The 17,293-nt window shown below is 38.1% G+C and overlaps 1 protein-coding gene across 6 annotated transcripts in view; it reads left to right on the top strand.

Annotated features, from left to right (window-relative positions):
- The window catches only part of BBX (BBX high mobility group box domain containing), a 275,195-nt gene that overhangs the window by 128,083 nt on the left and 129,819 nt on the right, over positions 1–17,293 (top strand). The window lies entirely within an intron of this gene.

Raw genomic sequence — 17,293 nt, 5'->3', positions numbered from 1 at the left:
GCGTGGTATGTGTGCTGCACAGGGCCAGAGTTGACGGAGTAGAGAAAACCAGGTGGTATTAATCGAGTTTCCTGCATGAGCTTAAAGTATGGTTGGAAGAAAGATACGGAAACAGGGTGGAAGTGAGTAATTTCTGTGGAGCTTGGCCAGCCTCTTGGCTTGCCTGTGAGTGAATCCCTGATTGGAGGGTAGCAAAATAAGAGGACCAAGTTATAGCCTACCAACAGCTAACTTTCCTTCAACTTCAGTCTTAGAGAAGTTCAAGTTCTGAAAAGAAGTACAGTATACTTGAGACTTTCCATAAACATAAGTAGTATGTGTTGCCAGTTTTAGAATTTATAGTTTAAGGGTAAATTGTGACTCTGAAATAATAAAGAGGTACCTATGGCATAAAATGAATACATGTCATTAGAATGTGATCTAAGGATGCACTTTATTTCTTTACTTTTTTACTTTTATTTTCATTTTTAGAGAGAAAGACAGACTCTGAGTGGGGGAGGGAGCAGAGGGGGAGAGAGAGAGAGAGAGAGAGAGAGAGAGGTCCCAGTGTGGAACCTGACCTGGGACTCCTTCCCACAACCCTGGGATCATGACTTGAGCCCAAATCAAGAATCCGAGCCTTAATCAACTGAGCTACCCAGTGCTCCTAGGTATGCATTTTAAACATGAAGATGAATTAAAACAGTAAACTTTTATAACAAGTTAGTTGTTTTTGCATTGAGATTAAACTTTGCCTGGGTATTTTAGATAGTCTTACCTATAGACACACCATGATTTTCAGAGTTGGATATGGTTTGAATCCCACCCCTATTAGCTGTGTAATGTTGGGCAGTTTACATAACTGAATACCGGTTTCCTCATAGGTAAGCTAAGGATGAAAATATTTACCTCAGAGTTCTTGCATGAATTAAATAATTTTATACATTCTTGAGTGCATCCTAGGTACTTATCATTTGCAGATGCTTAAAAAGCATTCTTAAAAGTTTGTTAAATATAGTGTTATTTCTGGGAAAAAAAATTTTCTTAATGTTTATTTATTTTAGAGATAGAGAGACAGAGCACAAGCAGCGGAAGGGCAGAGAGAGCCAGAGACAGGATCTGATGCAGGCTCAGTGCCTGACGTGGGGCTCGAGCCCACAAACCATGAGATCATGACCTGAGCTGAAGTCGGAGGCTTAACTGACTGAGCCATCCAGGTGCCCCAAAATTTTTTAAAAATAGAAGCAATCCCTTAGTATTCAGAAATGCTATATATACAGGGAATATTTATAACATTGGGAGAAGATAAAAAGAATAACATTAACATGAATGACTGAGTACCTACTACTAACTTAGGAGACAGAGCTGCTCCTGGCCTGGATGGAATCCATTACCTCTCTATAACATCATACCCCTCCCTCTGCCCGCCTAATCCTGAATGTTGAGTTTATCACTTCCTTGTTTTTCCTTATAGTTTTTTCACATATTTATGTATCCCCTACATTGTTTTGCTTGTTTTTGAATTTTATATCAATAACATAATCTGTTTTCTGATGCAACATCTATATTTGCTGCCCAACATCATATGTTTAGGAGTCCTCCTTGCTTATACTTGTAATTCATTTATGATCACAATTGCATTTCATTGTTAGAAAATAACACTATTTATCCACTTTCTTTTGATGGCCACTTTATTTTTTCATTTTATTTTTTTAAGTTTATTTACTTATTTTGGAGAGTGCATGTGAGTGGGGGAGGGGCAGAGCATGAGAGGGAGAGAGAAAATTCCAAGCAGGCTCTGTGCTGTCTGCGTGGAACCCAGCGTGAGACTCGATCTCATGAACTGTGAGGTCATGACCTGAGCCAAAATCAAGAGTCAGATGCTCAACCTACTCAGCCACCCAGGCACCACCACCCCTTTTTAAGTAGTTTTACCCTTCGTGGCAGCTGCTTTTATTTGTCACAGTTTTCTACCTGTCACTTGTACCTTCTCTCAAACCCACTTGAATCAGACACCCTGAAATAGCTGGGTGTGTTTGCTAAGTTTTTTTCTCCCAAGAAAACCACATCATAATAATGTTATATTCTCTCATGTTAAATGAAAATTATTAGCTGTTCCTGACTTCTAAAGACAGTTGGCAGAGAAATAAATGTACACATCTTTTACTGATTTTTTTTTTCCTTAATTCAAGTTGAGAGAGAGAAAGAGTGACCCACAGAGGACTGTTTGCAAGCTGCAGCGACTTCACCTGTTTGGTTCTGCATTGCAAAAGTCCCCCCGCAAAGCTCCAGAACTTGACTCTTCTTGTATTTGCCACTCTTTTCCCTTTTCTGTCCCTCATCCACTTCTGTTTTTCTCAGCCAGTGATTCTTTTGGTATCTGATTATACCTCTCCATTCCAGTTTTCATATCACAGTTCTTCCAACCTTATACTCTGCACTTAGTGCTCTATAATTTTAGTTGGTTGAGTTCCATATTTTGCCTGTTGTCAGACTGGTTGCCACTATCAGCCACATTCATTTTCTGAGGTTTTCCAGGAGTGTACCAGGATCTAGCCAAACGCCTAGTATTTACTATTCATTAAATAATTATTGAATAAAGAAAGGAATGTTGTAAATGCCTGCAAAGCACTGAAATGCCTTTTCCTTGCTCAGCAATAATAATTTCCCCAAGAGCGGTGGGCAAAAATCATGCATACTGAAAACAGTTCTGCCCTTGTGTAGCTTTCTAGATCATAAGTAGTTGTTTTTCCTTGAGCTTCACTCTGGTTTTTTGACAAATAAGAATGGTAGACCAGTGATCACGGTAAGATTCTTTTTGACTCCAGTATTTTGTATTCTCTCTCCAATTGAAATGGAAATTAGTTTCTCTCTGGATGTCTAAGCACTACTACCAAAGCCTGAATCAATCTACCTTACTGGGCTTTAGGCCCATGACTGTTTCACAGCAACCTGGGAGTTATTGTCTCCCATAACCACAGCAGGTGGGGCATACGTTGAACTTTCCCTTCCTCTCTTTGTTATTTAGGGTTGATTTGTTCTAGAGAAAGAATACATTTATTGTTCTTTGTAAAAGTGTATTGAATACCTTTGGCTTCCCAGTTTCATTCACCAGGCTGCCCAGGCATTGTTTGGTGTACTACCTACACTTCTGAGCCCCTGATCTTCCTCCTTTTCCTTCAGCCCCAAAGCTGTGTCCAGGGCAGTTTGTCCTGCCCTTTGTTATTTGCTGTATAACTTAACCCCATGTCTTTTCTTACAGTCCAGTTACCATTTTTGAGTCAGTGTTGATTTTTACTGTTGGGCTTTTCCTTGGCGGCAGTGAGTCTGTATTCCTCAAGTGTTAGCAGAAGAGCATTGTCCCTTCCTTTCTCCTGTGGCTTCTCTGCTAGGGATGTCTCAGTTCCCCATAGATGGCAAGCCAGGACCTGAACTCATCCCCTCACTACTTTCAGTCTTCCCATAGCTCTTTCAGGGAGTCTAAATGTGTTACTTGTCCAGATTTCATTTTGTGACTGCCTCTGAACTCTGTGGATCAAAGGCCAAGGGGACCAGAGAGCAGACTACACGGAGAGGGGCACGAGCTCTGTCTTTGCTTTCTATAAATTGTAAATACTGCCCAGTCCCTCCTGAGGGATCTGGTCATAGACCTGTGTGTTTGAATATGAACTAAGATTAAGCAGGTTCCTTTTTCTTTTTTTCTTTTTTTTTTTTTAATTTTTTAATGTTTTATTTATTCTTGAGAGAGAGACAGAGAGACAGAGCACAGGTGAAGGAGGGGCAGGGCGAAAGTCAGAAGCAGGCTTCAGGCTCTGAGCTATCCAGGCACAGAGCCCAATGCGAGGCTCGAACTCACAAGGTGTGAAATCATGACCTGAGCCAAAGTCATACGCTTTACTCACCTAGCCACCCAGGCGCCCCTCAGCGGGAACCTTCTGACTTTTATTCAGGAACATAAAATAATGTAATGTTTACACAATGTCATGAATCTGCTTTGTGAAAAATCCCGCATAAGTCTGGCAAATTTTAAATTCAGGAGAGAATAAGGCCAGAGAATAATCATCTGTCTAACAAAAAACAAACAAATGAAAAACCCCCACCACCAAAGGAAAAAAAAAAGGAAAACTTCTTTACTTTTAACATTAATGTAATTTGAAATTAGGTTTGGAATTTTAAAAATCTTTGTAGTTTCTTTTTTTTTTTTATTGTTAAATTGCTTATTACTGAGAGCTTAGCTGTTAACTCCCCACCTCCAGCCTCCATGCACATAAAAGACTCAAGATTTACTGGGCTGTCCAGCCATGAACAATAAGAAGCCAGACTATCTGTGATAATTCACCCCTCCTAACTGCTTACTTGACAAAACTCTACAAAAACATATTATGCCAGATGCCCTATTCTCAAAAGAAGCAGTTAATACCATCCAACTCTAGAGGAACAGATTATGTTTTGTTGCTCAGGAATGCAAGGAAACATCCTTTTATGCTTATAAGGGAAAAATGGGAGAAATTACCTGACATGAAGACTTTACTGATAGGAGAATACTCATTCTAACCAGTCTTAAATTGTGTCTTTGATTAATGTAAAAGGTTTGACCTGTTAAGTATTTGCATTAATATTTTAAATGATCCGTTATAAAAGTCTCTTTTGTAATACTAATTCACTTAGTATTTTATTAATTTAGACAGGCTTGAAAGTGCTTCTGGAAATCTACAGTACTTATTCAGTATTCTTGTTTTAGTTTAATGTCTTTTGAAAGAGAACTGTATATTCTCTAGTAATTAAGTTGCAGCAAATATTAACAATATTCTATTGTGTTAATAAGTTGGATTGTCCTTTAGTATAGTGAAAAATGTATATATGTATATAAACATCTAATACAAAATTTCCTTTCAGAAGCTAGGATGTACATTCATTACAGATTCTGGCTTAACTCAGAAGAGGCATTTTTAGATGCTACATTAAGAATAAACTTTGAACTAAATATTTAATTTTTACTGTTGTATTATATCTCTTATACAGCAAAGTTAGTAATATATGTAAAAAGCTCAGTGTTGGGCTTTGTGTAATTAATCATGTAATTATATAAAATATAGATTCTTAAAATTTTTTTTAATTAAAAATTTATTTATTTATTTCTGAGAGAGAGACAGCATGAACAGGGGAGGGTCTGAGAGCGAGGGAGACACAGAATCTGAAACAGGCTCTAGGCTCCGAGCTGGCTGTCAGCACACAGCCCGATGCAGGGCTCAAACCCACGAACCATGAGATCATGACCTGAGCCAAAGTCAGACGCTCAACTGACTGAGCAACCCAGGTGCCCCTAAAATATAAATTTTTAAAATAGCTTTGAATAGCTTCACTCATACATACATGTTGCTGGAATAACAGTATTCATTTTGCCTGGTAGTTTATATCTGGTTAACAAAACAGTGAAATGTTCAGATAGGTCTATAATTTTGAGGAAGCAGAAGTGGTCTGTTTACCTGAAGTTAATTTCCCAGTATATTACCATTCATTATCTTAGCTGCAAAATCCCCGTTTCTAAAGGGCTTTTACTAAACGTTATATTAAATCCAAAAAATAAATCACTGAGTGTTTTTTGTAAAAATAGTGGAGCAGAAAGTAGAGCACCTGCACTTTTTTGTTTATTCTTGCCTTGCGGAATCAGGACTCCTCCGCGAAGCTCACCTGACATCATAGTGTTGTTAAAGATTCACTGAATATGGTTTTCTTTTGGGTATATTTCTCCTACCACGCCTCCCTCAGAACCTGTATATTTCTTTTGTGCTTAGCCAGTGGACACTTTACTCCCTTCCCTGTGCTAGCCAGGCACCTTGTCTCATTTGAATGATGGCATCATTGCCCTTAGGTTAAGGTTTTTTTGAGCTTAGAGGAATCTTGGCTGCTGTTTTCATCCATTTATAGTTATTTGCTGTTACTTAACCCTTATGCTGGTCAGATGGCAGTATTACATTCTGCGAGTCTCAAGCTGCCCTGTATTGTGTGTTCATCAACCTGCCAATTGCTAAGAACCACTCTGGACATGGGCAAGGTGGTGCAAAGGGGCTCTTGAGTCAGAGAGATAGATCTCCACACCCGGCAGGAATGGTTCTGATTTTCTTTAAATGGAGTCGCCTTCTCCAGTCAGCTGTTCTCTCCAGATTAAAGCTCATCAAGACAGCCTTTCTTCTGCTCTTACTGGAGCTTACTCAGGGATCGATTTAAGTATGCTTCTTTTTGCTTCAAACTTCTAAAACTGTGCCGAGATTTTTGTTGATTTGTTGGACATTATTTGCATTTAAATGATCTCAAAGACCCTTTTCATTAAACCCTTCTGGCTCTTTTCTCTTTGTACTTAGTAAGGATGGTGAAATGGTGATGGATTGTGTTCTCCTATTTATGTCTCTACATTTTCCTGGGGAACTTCAAAGACAAGTAAGGGATACCCACCCTTCCTCAGCCCCTCCTTTCCAGTGAGACTTTATAGTTACGGGGAGGATGAACTGCGGGCAAGCTATAGGATATAAATCTGTGATTTTCAGTAGATTTTATATTGAAGACTTGTCTGTAATTAAAAGGTTACTGATGATTGATGATGACGTGGAAGTGTCTGGAGTGGAGGTTAAAACAGTAAGGTGTCAAGAGTCATGGATTTAATATAATCATTTGAGACACTAATAGAAGAGGGTCACAATATAGTTGTGGTTAATTATAGTTATGGTTAATGCTGTAGGAAATTAAGAAATTTCTAGGAAGTAGATATTATTCTGCCCAGGATCATGGAGAAGAAGAGAGAAGGAGCATTTTAAATAAGGAGCTCTGGGCAAGGAATGAGAGACCAGGAAGTACACAAATGCTGGTGGCTGGGCCTTGAATGCATCTTCAGGGATATAGAAAAGACAAAGGAAGTTTGGAGCCAGATTTTGTGTGTGTCTATGTGTGTCTGTGTGTGTGTGTCTTTGCTGAAGAGAGAGGGTGAGGAGAGGCAGGGAGGGCACAAAAAAGATGTCCGTGCCAACCTAAAGAATTACATTCTGAGAGTAACACTTCCATGAAGTGCCATCAAAGAGTTTGGATCCAGAGACTAAAAGGCTCAAAGCATTATTCTGAATAAATCTACTGATAGAGATTAGTTTGGAAATGGGGATTATCATTTAGAAGTTACTGTAATCATCTCTTGGGGGGTCAGGTGGTACCAAAGGGCTTGAAGAAGGAAGAAAATACATTCATTTATGTTTTTTTTTTTAAGTATTTACTAAGTATGTGTAAAAGATTTACTATTTACAGCATATGTGAGGCATTCTGAAGGGGTTTCCCATATTATGTGTGTCTATCCTTTCATCCTATGAAGTTGGTACTAGCCTACTTTTATAGATGAATGAACAGACGCCCTTGAATTAGACAGCTAGTAGTGGTAAAAATCCATTGCCAGGCCTATCCAGCTGCTAAGTCCAAGCCTTTATACTCCTTGCTCTGACTCAAAAAGCATGGAAATAGAGAACAGATTTTTGATTTGATTTTTATCCTTTATTTGGAATTATTAAATAGATCCAAATTAGGACTCTATTCATGAATATTCTTATATACATAATTGTATGTCAGTACACCAGAGTTTGAGTTTGATACAGATGTTATTATATATTAGACTCAGCTGTGTCTCCATCACAGCATATAAGAAAATGCTTTTTTTCTGATAATTTATTTTATTTTTTAATTTTTTTAAATGTTTATTTACTTTTGAGAGAAAGAGAGAGCAAGCAAGGGATGGGCAGAGAGAGGGGGAGACACAGAATCCAAAGCAGGCTCCAGGCTCTGAGCTGTCAGCCCAGAGCCCCATGTGGGGCTCAAACTCACACAAACTGTTAGATCATGACCTGAGCTGAAGTCAGATGCTTAACCTACTGGGCCACCCAGGATCCCTGATTTTATTTTATTTTTATTTAAAAAATTGTTTTAATGTTCATTTGTTTTGAGATTGAGAAAGAGAGAGAGCACGCATGTAAGTGGACAGGGGGCAGAGAGAGACACACACAGAATCTGAAGGCAGGATCCAGGCTCTGAGCTGTCAGCACAGAGCCCTTCATGGGCTCAAACCCATGAACTGAGAGATCATGGCCTGAGCCAAAGTCAGACACTTAACCGACTGAGCCACCCAGGTGCCCCTCTTTTCTGATAATTTAGAGAAAAATGTCAGTTGACAAAATCTGGGTTCATAATATGTTTTATATCAATGAAGAACAAATAGGAAGAGATTGTATTTCCTACCAAATACTAATTTTAGTCTATAAGAAATGACATCAATGTCCCACTTTCCTAGAATAAAAATTATAGGATAAACTGGAATATTTAGAAAAGAATTGTGGTTAATTTTTTTTGTTCAATGAAAGTTAGCTAGAAAACTTTTGCTAACTGTAGATCATTGAAATGATAGTACATTTCAATGTTAGTTACCCAACTGAATTTCTTGTTAACAGTAGACTGAAGTTTATTTTTTCTTTAAAGTTTATTTCTTTGAGAGACAGAGCACAGGAGGGGCAGAGAGATGGGGAGAGAGAGAATCCAAAGCAGGCTCTGCGCTGTCAGTGCAGAGTCCAATGCGGGGCTCGAACTCACTAACTGTGAGATCATGGTGTGAGCCAAAACCAAACCTCAGAAGCTTAACTGACTGAGCCACCATGGTGCTCTGCGTGAAATTTATTTTTTAATGAGAGGATGATCCCTAAAGTCTTCACTTTAGGGATTAATAACTATTTGACGGTTTAAGATATATGCAGTGTGTAAGAGGTTGGAGATTTGAAAAAGTGTAGGTACTGACAGCCAATGAATTGCCCACTGTCAACAGCAACAATCTCTCTACCTCCTGTCTAAGACTTTCTGAGATTTTTGAGAGGGTTTTTTAAATTAATGTTAGCTTGTTTTTATAATTTGTCACTTAATGCTAAAAACAATTTCACCCAAAATGTGGTTGAGGAATATCTATTAGTTGTGTTCTGGTTACATGAGATTTACCTACATATTTCAGATTGCGTTTTATCCTCAAACTGTGCTAAAGTGAAGGCCTTTCTTGCGGGAGGTTCTTTTTTTTTAATTCTCATTTTGATTTTTCTTCATATAACCTGCATTATCTTAAAGCAAAAATAGTTTTAGGTTCACAAATAGGAAGCAGCTGTCTGAAGTATGTTCATTGACTCAGCTGAATGTCTGCTGTTGCCCAACAAAAGTTATTTGATTTGAATAGTGTAAAGAAATAAAAATAAGCATTCAAGATTCAATTTTGGCTGCTGTAATAAAACTTCTGTCTGTAACTCGAAGTCTTCAAAATCTACATGTAGTATAATCTTACATTGCAATTTGGAGAGATTTGAGTGTAAACACTACTGAGACTTCTAATAAGAGGGCTTAAATGATAATATACCTACCATTTCTTTTAAATTATTTCCTTTATCCTTCCTCAGAGGAAGACAGTGAATCATCATCTCAAGATTGGCCTGACAAGGGATACATCTCAATATTGTTCACAAGATGAAAAAAAAATTGTAATTTTATGTGTGTGTGGTGTTTGGCAAAAAGCAATGAATGCTTTTAGTTCCCTAAAGAAAATCAGTCGAATAATGAAATGGACAAAGCCAGAAGCATGTTGAGAATGATGTCCCAAAAGACTTTTAGGAACTGTAAAATTGAGTGCAGTGGTATAAAACTATTCACACATTTTATTAGATCCATATAGGACTGCAAACTGATTGTCTCCTTGAGATACTGTTGCTGTAAATATTTTGGGAGAAAGAGAGTGTTGATAAGCCTCTGGCATTAACTAAATATTCACAATGGAAGAGTGTATTAAAAGAATAAATTTTATTGCGCTTACAAATCCAGGTTAATTTTATGATTCTGTTTTCTGAGATCCTTTTCTTGAAAATCATGTCTGTAAACATTCTACTTGTGACTGTTCATCCTAGATAGGTACAGTAGATTAATATGGTTGGGGAAAGTCCTCAACACCAAATAAGACTATTGATAAAACTCATTAAAACCTGGGGAGTTGGACATGCTACCTCCTGTTTGATGACTTTCAGATGAAATGTTGTCTCTTGTTTGGAATGTTGAATTGAGAATGAGAGCAGATGTCATTTGTGTGAGATCACAAGGATCTCTTCATCTTAGCTCTTCAAGTATGAAATAAGTGTATTCATTATCTTATATCCTCTCTATATAACTCTTAGCATTGGCTATTTAAGAAAGATTATTCTTATTGTGAAGTCACAATTTGAAAAGTAAGTACTAGGAGAATTTGACCTGTTGGTAGAAAGTTTCTTGCTACTTTTATTGACCTATGATAAAAAATGGTATTTTGAGTTAGAGGAGAGCTGAGGTAATAGGACTGAAGTTTTCAAGCATAACTGAAGATTTTATAGACTAAGTAGAAACTTCTTGGATTGTTTACAGGATTTTTGAATCTGTATTGTGCTGTACTGTCACCCATTTCTCAAGTGAGCATCCCCTAAGTATAAGGTGTGAATTATTTAGAAGTTGAAATTGGGGATGATATGAAAGAACAGCTAGCTGGAAAAGACGAAGAATATAGACTCTTGTATTATTTTTATTAAGCACTGTAATCTGTTGGAATATGGTGTGGCCAGTTAATTAAACCTTTCCAGGAAAATATTACAATCTTGTGACAAATTTTTCCCATACATCAAGTGCCTTCTTAGTTCTCAATATTGTTTAGTCTTTTTTTTTTTTCCAACGTGCCTGTCAAGGCAGTGGGTGCTCAGTATACTTCTGTATATTTATTTTGAATGGTGAATGACTGTTGGTCATTTGAATTAAATTAATTTAATGACATGAGTTTTAATGAAATGAAATTTTTATATTTTGTCAAGGGCGTCAATGATTTGCTCTGTGTTTTAAAAATGTTAAATGAATAAACTTCGGTTCTCTTCAGAAATGTTACCTTTTAGACTTTCTCAGTGATGATTGAAAATGAAAATTTAACACAGGGATGACTTTGTACTGGTGTCAGCTCTTTAATCTGTTTTTTAAAGTTTATTATTTATTTTGAGAGCCAGAGAGAGAGAGCAAGTACAGGGGAGGAGCAGAGACAGAGAGAAAGACTCCCAAGCATGTTACTTGCTGCCAGCACAGAGCCCCATGCGTGGCTTGATCTCAAACCAAGAAGAGATCATGACCTGAAAGCAAGAGTTGGAAGGTTAATGGACTCAGCCACCCAGGCACCCCTCAGCTCTTTTATCTTGAACAGGTTCTTTGACCTTGAGTCGGTTTCCTAACTTGGACTTCAATTTCCTCTTCTTTGAATGAGAGAGTTAAATTGGATAATCTTTATAGTTTGTTCTAATGCTATAAATCTGTGATTTTGAATGAAGAACAAAGTAGGAGTTCAAAATAAGTATGAGTATTCCTAAATCGAGTTAGGTGAGTTTAATAAGAGAAGGAGCACATTCAGTATGTTTTTAGCAGAATTTTGATGAGGCATTAAAGTGAACAAGTTGATAGAGAAACATTCCTTATAGGAGAAATGGTGCTGCAAGGATTTGCGTAGTAGCAAAAGCTTGGGGGGCGTGTCATGACAATGAGGTTTGATTAGAGCAAAGAGTTTTTCTTGGGGTAAGATAGTGAGTTTTCATATTCTCTGTCTAAAAGGTCAATTTCTGATAAAATGGCCATTTAAAAATCTGTTTTTGATACAGTGTTATTCAACATTTTTAAAAAATCCAGCACTTTTGCTTTAGTACCCACCTACCATCCTACCTGCTGCCTCTCCAAAGCATAGGAATCCTATTATTCATTTCCTCTTCCAGTGTGTTGTATAGTTACCTCACAAAATTCAAAGTATAGCCAAAAGTTAAAAATTCATCAGGCTGTTGGAAAATGAAAATAATACTGATAAAGGTCAAAATGTGTCTCCTTTGTATTTTCCTTTTTACAAATTGCTCTTGATAAGAAGAATAGATTATTTTAACCGTTTGACTCATGTCAATTTTTTTTTTCTTAGATAGATCTCTTATTCAGGATAATATGTATCTACTGTAAACTTTCAGAAATTAGCATAGCATATTATATGCAGAGTTTCTTAAAAATCAAGGAAGCCTATTTGTTAGAAATACATTTCTTCTAAACATGTACCTTTTGTTTATTGGTAATTTCTTCTCATCTGACAGACTCATAGAACATTTTGTATAAAAAAAGAACTATCTTCAGTGAGCCCTCAAGTATTTCATTTATGTTGGAGGACAGACATGAACTGCTTTTTACAGAGTGATCACACCACAAAATGTAAAGTTAATCATTATTTCTTTTGGAAAAAAAAGTGCATTCAAACTTACAGATGATGTAATTTGACCAAAACCATAAATTGTATTTTTCAAGGGAAAGCAGCCCGCAAGTAAATCAATCTATAATGCCTTAAAAATTGGAAATAAGTGTTAGAAGAACCTGAAAACAAGCATTCTTAGGTAAATATCTTTGAAAATTCTCAGACTATAAATAGTATTAAAAACTATGCCTGTTGATTTTACTTTATTCTTTTAATAATTTACAGTAGTGCCTTTGATCCAGGAAGGTGTAATCTGAATGTTCTTTCAAATGCACACATTGTATAATTCCTAAGTCATTATCTCAGTACCCTTTTTAATTTCTCACAAATTATCCCAAGCTTATAATAATAAGATAAAAAGATCCCCTTTGTAATAATTTTAAAGTTAAATCATTTTGGAAGTTTCATACTGGAAACCTTTGCGCTAGAAATGACTTTGGGACTCTTGACATTTAGCTGGATGACTGTTCCCAGTGTATAGCTGCCAAGTAAAGGGAAGACATTGAGGCGTGCGATGCGTAGAATTGCTTTGACTCACTCCCGTCCCCTGGCAGCGGTCGCAGCCTGGAGGCAGCAGTACCAAATCTGTACACTTGCATGTTTGAAAGCTGCTTTTCTTAGGCTCCCACAGCAGTTTGTATAGAGGAGGAGCCAAAGTAAGATGTCTGCAGAGACTTTCTCAAAAGCAATTCACTTAAAACCTACAAAGAACTCCTTTTAGATTTGGTCCTATCACTACACCCCTCAGATTTGTATTAAAGCCTTTGCTGGAGAAGTAGTGTTAAGAACAGGCCTGCTAAGTTCTGTTGTGTTGAAATCTGTTGTAGAGTGTTTCAAGAAATATAGCTTTAGAATAATTTAGAGCTGGAGGGGCCTCTCCAGGCCCAGATGGAGGGAACCAGAGAGTCAGAGGTTAGATGATTTAGCCACGGCATGCTTCTGTTTAAATTCGGTATTTGAATCCAGTTTTCAGACTTTCTCTTAGGGGTGTTTTTACCATGTCAGAAATACATTCCAATAAGTAGGAAGAAATAAACAGCAAAACAATAACAAAAAGGACACTTTTAACCATAGCTTAAAAATTAAGAAGTGTCTTTGCCCCACATTTGACAGGAAGACACAGATAAAAGTTTCAGACCCTGGAAATGGAAACTGATGCAGAGCTAAATATGAGGTGTGTCTGTAATTACCCTGTGAGATGAGGAGAAGTAAAAATGGCAGTTCTGAGGGAAATCATATCTTTTTCTCTTCAAATACTAAAGGTTGATCTGTGAAGTTCTGCTTATAGCTGGTCACTTTTTCAGCACCTGTTGAGGAAATGTGTCTCCTCAGCTAATGCAAGCTTAAGGACAATACTGGTGAGAAGCAGAAATGGCTCCTTCTCCCCTCTCCGTAAACAGTAACGGTTTCTACTTTAGTAACTGCTAGGTCTAGTCCCTGGTCAAAGTCATTGATGTAAATTGCTCCACAGAAGCAGCGTTGTCCCCACTCCACTAGATCTTCTTTGATCTTGAAGAAACTCACAGGTTTAATAACAGCTCTGTTTGTCTTTCATACACATGTGAGAAGCAGTTACCCACAAAGACCTTTTAAATTTTAAAGTAAAAATGCAGTGGGGCGCCTGGGTGGCTTAGTCGGTTAAGCGTCCCCACTTTCGCTTAGGTCATGATCTCGCGGTTCGTGGGTTCAAGCCCCGCGTCGGGCTCTGTGCTGACTGCCAGCTCAGAGCCTGGAGCCTGTTTCAGAGTCTGTGACTCCCTCTCTCTCTGACCCTCCCCTGCTCACGCTGTCTCTCTCTCTCGCCTAGAAATAAATAAAACATTAAAAAAAAAAACAGTAATAAAGTAAAAATGCAGCTATGGTATCTAAGAAGAATTTAAGGGAAGCATTCCATTTCTACTTAGAGAAGAATAAAAATGTAGTATCATACAGTGGAAAGAGTTCTAATTTTGTGGTCAAAAAACCTGGATCTTACCTCTGCCACTTACTTGTTTGGTGAACTTGAGCTAACCTTTGATCCTTATGGGCCTTGGTTTCCTCACCTGTAAATTGGAGGACACAGTGACCTGCAAAGACTGGATTTCCAGTTCCTATCAATTCTAAAAACAGAAGCATTTCATTTTAGGAGAGTAGCTCCTTAAACAGATATTATCCGATAAATTAAATATGACACACAGGAACAGCAGTAAAACATGCATAGTTTCCTAAAAAAATCCATTATGTTGGGTGTCAGGCAACTCTTTTTAAATTCAGAACTCTTGGGGTGCCTGGGTGGCTCAGTCGGTTAAGTGTCCGACTTCAGCTCAGGTTACCATTCGTGGGTTCGAGCCCCACATCGGGCTCTGTGCTTACAGCTAGCTCAGAGCCTGGAGCTTGTCTTCGGATTCTGTGTTTCCCTCTCTCTCTGATCCTCCCCTGCTCATGCTCTCTCTCTCTGACTCTCAAAAAAAAATTTTAAAAATAAAAACATTAAAAAAAATAAAGTCAGAACTTTTCATTTCGCCAGTGGGTAGGATGCTCTCCAAATAAACTGATCATTTCTTATAATGTGGGAATCTGAAAATATCTAGATAGTCAGAAGCTTTTAAAAATATGTATAGACTCTGCTTCTGAAGACTAAATATTAAGTCTATATCTGGGAAGATTTAGGTAGATGTAGATTTCATTTGAGTATATCTAGGCCTTCACTTTTATCTGAATTATCACAGACTAAAACTATATATATCTGATTGGATAATCCAGCCTTCCACTTTGCCTTGATTATGTACTTATTTCACATTAAAGAATTCTCCTCATTAATTTCATTTTAATTGGTCATAGCTTGTGTTATTGCCACCGCTAATGATAAAAGGTCCCATGCATCTTGGACCTACAGGGACATGGTGCCACTTTGAAGGTTTTGCTAGAAGCTCTACTGATTTCCAGATATCAGATGTAGGTTGTTTAGGCCAATGAATTTGTTTTCATATAGCATCGAGCAGTGGGACTAGTAATTACTTTCCTAATATAATAATGTTTACCTTTGATTATCAAATGAAGTGAAGTATAAAAGCACATTTGTTAAATTGGATTTTCTTTCTAAGTTGTGCAGGCTGTCCTTGTAGGTCCTGGACCACTTATGAGGTAGTTAGGCTCTTCCTTATTCTCTGTGGTGGTGGCGGCAGAGGTTTGACTTGAGAATCAAAACAGTGTTATCAGTCAGAGGTGTATTTTTTTTGAAAGCTTAAAATGAAGTGTAATTGACATAAGATATTAGTTTCAGTTGTACAAACAGTAGTTCAACATTTATGTACATTATGAAATGTTCACCATGATGGTTACCATCTGTCACTATACAAAGATATTATAATATCATTGACTATATTCCCTGTGTTGCACTGTTTCATCCCCATGACTTATGTGTTTTATAACTGGAACTTTGCGCCTCTTTTTTTCTTAAATGTTTGTTTATTTTGAGAGAGAGAGTGAGAGCGTGCACGAGCAGGGGAGGGAGAGAGGGAGAGAAAAACCCCCAAACAGGCTCCCTGCTGTCAGCATAGAGCCTGACATGCTCAATCCCACAAATTGTGAGATCGTGACCTGAGCCTAAATCAAGAGTTGGACACTTAACCAACTGAGACACCCAGGCACCCTTGGAAGTTTGTACCTCTTAATTCCCATCACCTATCTTACTCACCTCTCCTCTGATACATGCCAATTTGTTCTCTGTATTGAGTCTGTTTCTGTTTTATTTGTTGACTTTGTTTTATAGATTCCACATATAGAAGTCATATAGTATGTGTTTCTTTTTCTGACTTTATCACTAAGCATAAAACCCTCCAGGTCTATCCAGGCTGTTAGAATTTTTTTTTTTTCCTGAGAGAGACAGACAGACAGACACAACGTGAGCAAGGGAGCATCAGCAATAGAGGGAGATACAGAATCTGGAACAGGCTCCAGGCTCTGAGCTAGCAGTAAGCATAGAGCCCGACTTGGGGCTCGAACCCACAAACCATGAGATCATGACCTGAGCCGAAGTCGGACGCTTAACCGACTGAGCCACCCAGGTGCCCCTAGATTTCCTTTTTTATGGCTGAGTGATCTTCCTCTGTGTGTGTGTCGTGTGTGTGTGTGTGTGTGTGCGCACGCGCGCGTGTGCTCGCGCGCATGTGCATGTGTGGATGTGTAGGTACCATAAGTGTGTGTGTGCACACATGCGCATGTGTATACATGTAGGTACCATGATTTTTTAATCCATTCATCTGTCAGTGGACATTTGTGTTGCTTCCATACCTTTGCTATAAAGTGATGCTGCAAAAAAACATAAGAGTGCATATGCCTTTCTTTTCAAATTAGTGCTTTTGTTGCTGCAGGCAAATATCCGGAAGTGGAATTACTGGATTGTATGGTAGTTCTGTTTTTAATTTTTTGAGGAAACTGCAAACTGTTTGCTACAGTGGCTGTTCCAGTTTACATTCCCACCAGTAGTGCACAAGGGCTCCCTTTTTTCCACATCTTCACCAGCAGTTGTTATTTCTTGTCTTTTTAAGTTTATTATTTTGAGAGAGAAAGCGTGCAAGCAGAGGAGAGGGCAGAGAGAGAGAGAGAGACAGAGAATCCCAAGCAGGCTCTGTGCTGTTAGCACAGAGCTAGACATGGGGCTCCATCTCATAAACCAAGAGATCAAGATCTGCGCTGAGATCAAGAGTCAGATGCCTAACCCACTGAGCCACGTAGGCACCCCTCTCGTCTTTTTGATACTAGCCATTGTGACTGGTATGAAGTGATACCTCACTGTGGTTTTGATTTGCGTTTCCCTGATGATTCGTGACGTTTGATATTTGTAAATACTGGGAAATGGTCTCCACACTTAGTGTAGGTAACATCCGTCACCAAACAAGTTGTGTGTGTGTGTGATGAGAACTCTTAAGGTCTACTCTTAGTAACTTACAAATATACACTACATTAGTATTAACAGCCACTAGGCTATGCGTTACAGTC

The sequence above is a fragment of the Crocuta crocuta genome, unplaced genomic scaffold (genome assembly GCF_008692635.1).
Source record: "Crocuta crocuta isolate KB4526 unplaced genomic scaffold, BGI_CrCroc_1.0 scaffold56, whole genome shotgun sequence".
Taxonomy (NCBI): domain Eukaryota; kingdom Metazoa; phylum Chordata; class Mammalia; order Carnivora; family Hyaenidae; genus Crocuta; species Crocuta crocuta.
Note: the sequence above shows the minus strand (reverse complement) of the source record. Positions and strands in the feature narration are given on the sequence as shown.